This window comes from Dermacentor silvarum, chromosome 10 (assembly GCF_013339745.2).
Source record: "Dermacentor silvarum isolate Dsil-2018 chromosome 10, BIME_Dsil_1.4, whole genome shotgun sequence".
NCBI classification, from domain to species: domain Eukaryota; kingdom Metazoa; phylum Arthropoda; class Arachnida; order Ixodida; family Ixodidae; genus Dermacentor; species Dermacentor silvarum.
In genome coordinates this window covers 80,646,848-80,653,173 of record NC_051163.1, presented here as the reverse complement: position 1 = coordinate 80,653,173, position 6,326 = coordinate 80,646,848, and positions in this window count along the sequence as shown.

Sequence of the window (6,326 nt, the reverse complement as noted above, 5' to 3'; positions counted from 1 at the left end):
CAATGCGTTCGCGGGCTAGTTGGTGCGAATCCATAATTACTTGTTTAGCGCAAAAACAACGGACACGTGTCCGTTTCACGTGTCCGTTGTTTTTGCGCTAAACAAGTAATTATAGAGCAAGCACTAACTACACAGGGCACAGACGACCGAGGGAAACAAACACAAAATTAGTAATAGAATTCGTACAATTACAGCTAAATTTCAGCTTGACGAATTGCACAAAACGTGACGATCACGATGATGATGATTTATTGGCATCCCCTTTGAAACGGGGCGGCGACGAATAATCACCTAGCCTGCTTGATTTAATCAGGTATACTATACATGTTCTTTATCTAGCATTTTTATATACCTCTCATTATTATTTTTCTTTTTCAAAAATTTACCTTGTACCGCTGGCTATGATTTTAAGAGATCAGGTCGTAGCCATCTTTTCCCTGCTTTTTTTCCACCAGTACTCTAATCGTCTCTTGCTGATCTCTACGGCTGATCTGTTTATGCTTCCTTCCACTTTAAATCCAAGCGCTTCTGGGAGTTGCACGTTACCTACGGTTCTCGCTGGGTGGATCCCGTCGCATTCAATCAGGATGTGCTGAGCGGTTTCTGGATCTTTACTGCAGCATACACATGTCTCATATAGTTCCGAATATTTGTTCCGATATGTTTTCGTCCTTGGGCAACCGGCTCGAGCCTCAAATAGCAAGGCACTGCTCTTTGTGTTATCGTACAGATTTTCCCTTCTAATTTCTTTCTTCTCGTTCTTGTAAATCTCCATTGTCCTTTCTGTTTCCATTTTTTACATCCAATTCACGGTCTCTATTTCTCTCACTTTCTTCCTGATGACTCCTGCTTGTCTATTTACAGTTTCGATTATCCTGTACTTGGTTGTCAACTTCCTTGTCCTCTTCCTCCATTCTGTGTCCACGCTTTTCATGTAGAGATACTTGTGCACTTTAGCCGCCCATTTATCTTCATCCATGTTCCTGAGCCTTTCTTCAAAACTAATTTTGCTCTGTGCTTCTCCGACTTGAAAAGAGGCCCAACTCATTTCACCCTGCACTGCCTCATTTGTGGTATTACCGTGGGCTCCCAAAGCCAACCGGCCTACTGATCTTTGGTTATCTTCCAAACCCGCCAATATATCCGATTTTAAGCATATAATGGCATTTGAAAATGTTAGCGCTGGCACCATTACTCCTTTCCAGATTCCACGCACCACCTCATACTTATTATGGCCCCACAGTGCTCTGTGTTTCATTATTGCTGCATTCCGCTTCCCCTTCATTTTCAGATTATCTTGGTGGTTGCTTGATTAATTCTTTCCTTCGTTTATGTGTACGCCGAGGTACCTATATTGCTTCACTATGGGTATTACTTGCTGTTAAATTGACACCACGAAGTTACTCGTGTGTTCATTAAAGATCATAATTCCTGATTTCTCTGTGCTAAACTTAAGACCCAGATTTGTCGCTGCATTTCCACAGATATTCCCAAGTATCTGTAAATCTTTTTTATTGTCCGCTAGTAGCACAATGTAGTCTGCGTACATCAGTCCAGGGACCTTCTGTTGCACCATTTGTCCATTACGCTTGTAGGATAAATCAAAACCTAATTCGCTGTTTTCCAGTCGTCTTTCCATACCCTTAACGTAAAGTGTGAACAACAATGGTGACAGAGGGCATCCTTGCTTCAATCCTTGGTGAATTCCCACCATTTCATTTCCTTTTCTACCTTCCCATACCACTTGTACTTGGTTGTACCTATATATCTCCCTCAGCCGCTCCACGAAATCGTCATCTATGCCTTCGTATTGAAGAATATCCCACAACGATTCCCTGTCTACGTTGTCATAAGCTCCTTTAATATCTAGAAATGCTATCCATAAATGTCTTTTCTGAGCTACTGAAATCTATATGCACTGAGTTAGTACGAACATATTGTCTTCTAAGCGTCTGCCTGGCCTGAACCCATTCTGTAGCTCCCCCAATACATCGTTTTTCTCCACCCACTTCGAGATTTCTAATTTTATGACTTGCATTGCCATTCTATATATCACCGACGTTACTGTAACTCGCCTGTACGAGCTCGTCTTATCCTTATCTCCTTTGCCTTTGTAGATGAGATTCACCTTGCTTTCACTCCATCCAACGGGAATTTTCTTTGTTCTAATCACTTGCTCTATGGCATTAGTCAGCAGAGCCTTGCTTTTTGGACCGAGGTTTTTGATTAGTTGTATTGGGATTTCATCGGGTCCTGATGGAGTGTTGTTAGGGCCATTTTCTGCTGCTTTTTTCCAATAAAAGCTTTCTATGCTAAATTTTGATATCTCTGGCCTCTCTGCTGTTGCTGGATCTGTTGTCTGAACTACGCTTTTTCTCATGCCGAAGTTATCCCTAATAACGTCTGTGATGTACCGCATCGCATCATCTCCTTCGTAGATGTTACTGTCTCCATCCCTTATAGCCGTTTGCGAGTTTTTAGTTCGTGCTCCGAGTGCTTTTATATGGTTCGAGAATCTTTTTGGAGCACCTTTGTCTCTTTTGTGAATGTTATGCACCCAACGTTCACTTGCACTTTTAATTTTCTCTTGCACGAGCTCACTCGCAACCCTTTTCTTTTCTCGGTATCTATTCCATCTAAGGAGCACCTCTTCTTCTTGTAATCCCAACTTCTTGGCTTCTCGATGAGCCCTAGATGCCTCTTTACGCTCTTCTATAGCTTGTTTTATTTCCTTGTTCCACCACTTACGTGGTTTCCTCTTGCCAACCCAACGATCATCCCTATAGCAGCGCCCCGCAGGGGCGTCTGCGCAAGCAGGCGTTTGGTGAGTTGCGCCGCCACGTACCCGAGCACACGAGGGTTGGACCCTCCCGCGTCTTACCGTGCGCGGCTTAGCCGTGTCCGGGGAAAAGGGGATTCTGGGGGTTGAGCTGATGCCGAGTGTTTGGACCTTTAAGGCCCCTCGGCGGAGGCAACACACCCCTTTGGCCTCGGCTTCACGTAGATGGCACCCCCGGACTGACCCACCCGGGGGAAATCGGTAGCTGCCTTTTCCTTTCTCTCTCTCCAATCTTAGTCTTTCTCTCGCCGTCTCATCTTTCCTGTCTTCTACTCCCTTCTATATTACTTCCGATCTTCTTGGCAGCGAGGGTTAACCGTGTGTGAGTAGCCAACGGTTATAGTGGTGACGTACGGCTGGCGTCTGCAGGACCTGTGTTTACAGGCCCTGCAGCGTCCGCTTGTTGGGCTCTGTGGTGGGTGGCCGGCGTTGCTGCCGAAAAATCCACATATCCTTATGGCTAGTTCCTTCCCATAACTCCCTGATCGCCGCCTGAAACGAGGGCGCACCGAAGGCGTGTTCCAGTTCTTGGGACATCCAAAAAAAACTTTCCACGATTCCATGCAATCCAGTCGGAAAAAGCAGGAAAACAAGTACGAGCAATCTCCCCTTTTCTAGTCTCTAAATCCCTTACTGATGCTCTTGGGCCAGGTTATAAGGCATCGAGGATGGCCAGTGGTGATCTCCTCTTGGAGCTCCATGATCAGAAGCAATATGAAAAGCTGCCTAATCTAGTGTCGTTTGGGGACATCCAAATAACTGTAACCCCGCACCGCACCATGAACACCACCCGTGGCGTTGTCTCAGACGACGATTTGATGGAACTGACTGAAGCTGAACTCGTGGAGGGCTTCAGTGAACAGAATGTTATCAAAGTAAAGCGAATTAAAATGTGGCGTGACGGAAAATAAATCCAGACTAAGCACCTGATACTCACTTTCAATTCAAGTGTTCTGCCCGAGTCCATCGAGGCCGGGTACATCAAACTTCGTGTAAGGCCATACGTGCCAAATCCTCTGAGATGTTTTAAATGCCAGCGATTTGGGCACAGTTCACAGAACTTCCGAGGCCGGCAAACTTGTGCGAAATGCAGTAATCATGAACACACCTCTGAATCCTGTGAAAACTCTCTTCACTGTGCGAACTGTAATGGGGAGCATGCCGCGTACTCGCGGTCCTTCCCATGCTGGAAGAAAGAAAAGGAAATTGTTACAATTAAAGTAAAACTAAACATTTCGTTTAAAGAGGCACGTTGGCAGGTGTCCTACCTGCCAAAAAACAGCTTTGCCAAAGTGGTGCGTCAGGGGGCTGCACCACAACGGCCTTCGAAGGCTGCCTGGCCCACGCGTAGTGAGCCAGCGGTGACGCCATCCGCCCCCTTGGCGGGTGCAGCCAGTACTGCTCCGCCATCCAAAGAAGGCCCATCAACCTCCGGGCTGGTGGGCTCCAAGGCCCCGTCTTTCGAGGCGAGGCTTTCAAGGCAACCACATCGCTGGAAAGAGCGTGTGTCCAGCGCCTCGCAAGAGGCCATGGACACAACACCGAGCGTGAGGGCGCACGCTCGGTGTTGTTTTGGAGAGCGTTTTGGAGCGGCGCGATTCCATCGACCGCTCCAAAAAAGAAAAATCTCGTGTCATGGCGCCTGGAAAGGGCCCGTGAGCTAACTTTATATTCTTGAACACACAGCATAAAAATCTATCAAAATGAACACACAAATCCTACAATTGAATGTGAGAGGACTTCTCCGTAATCTCGATGATATCACAGAACTCCTCCATAAATATACGCCAAAAGTGCTGTGTGTTCAGGAAACACATCTAAAACTTACACAAACAAACTTCCTCAGACAATATGCTATCTTCCGTAAAGACCGTGTTGATGCTGTTGCCTCGTCCGGAGGTGTAGCAATAATTGCAGATCAATGTGTTGCATGCCAGAATCTCTCTCTTCGGACACCACTAGAGGCGGTGTCTGTGCGAGCGATACTTTTCAACAAGTTGGTAACAATATGTTGTATTTACGTACCGCCACACTATAAACTCGGCAAAACGGAATTTTACGCGCTAATTGACCAGCTCCCGGAACCATACATTATTGCCGGTGATTTTAATGCTCACAGCACTCTGTGGGGAGACTCCCGGTGTGACGCCCGGGGTCGGCTTATAGAGAACTTTTTATTAACCTCTGGTGCGTGTCTCTTTAACAAAAAAGAGCCCACCTATTATAACCTCCACCATAATTAATTTTCTTCTATAGATCTAGCGATTGGCTCTGCTACCCTCCTTCCTTATATAGAATGGAATGTCATTAAGAATCCATTTAGCAGCGACCACTTCCCTGTGACGTTGACCTTGATAGAGGAACATGACAGCCCACCCCACGCCCCCCGTTGGAAAATAACTTCAGCTAACTGGAAAGGTTTTAAAGAGTCCACCTACTTAACACAAGATTTTATCAACCATTTTGGTACTGATGACGCAGTAGCGTATTTTATTGGTTTTATCCTCGACGCAGCTGAAACATTCATTCCACAAACCAAAGGTTTCTCATGTAAAAGACGGGTTCCCTGGTGGAATGAGGAGTGCAGGCTGGCACGAAAGAAACAGAACAAAGCCTGGGGCGCACTGCGTCGCTCCCCGACTGCGGAAACTGGCAAAATCCCAGGGACGGCGTACGCGGCGACAGGCAAGGAGGGCTAGCTGGGAGAGATTCCTCTGTGGCATAACATCCTACGCCCAAGAGTCCAAAGTATGGAATGGCCTAAGAAAGCTAAAGGGGCCGAAAATCCAGCCATTGCCTTTAGTTGACGACCAAGGGAATACCTTGGAAGACCAGACCAACACTCTGGGCGAGCACTTCGAGCGTGTGTCAAGCTCCATGAATTACTCAGAAGCATTCCTAAAATATAAACAAGTAGCTGAACTTAAGTCACTGGATGACCGAATGAACCATACAACCGTCCATTTAATATTGCCGAGCTGAGAGCTGCCTTGAGCGTATGCAGCAGCTCTACTCCGGGAGCTGATAGAATCATGTATGACATGATTAAAAACTTACACACTGACACACAGATGACACTTCTGGGCCTTTTCAACTCTACCTGGTCTGCCGGATACATCCCATCCTCATGGAAGCAAGCTATTGTTATTCCAGTTTTAAAGCTGGGTAAAGACCCTTCCTCGGCGGCAAGTTACCGCCCGATAGCTCTCACAAGCTGCCTGTGTAAGCTTTTTGAAAAAATGATTAATCGCCGACTTATACATTTCCTTGAACTGAACAATATGCTTGATCCCTATCAGTGTGGCTTCAGAGAAGGACGGTCCACAACTGATCATCTTGTGCGGATTGAAGGACATATCCGTGATGCATTTCTACACAAACAGTTTTTCTTGTCGACACTCTTGATATGGAAAAGGCGTACGACACAACTTGGCGTTACGGAATTTTGCGAGACTTGTCGGGAATGGGCATCCGTGGAAATATGCTA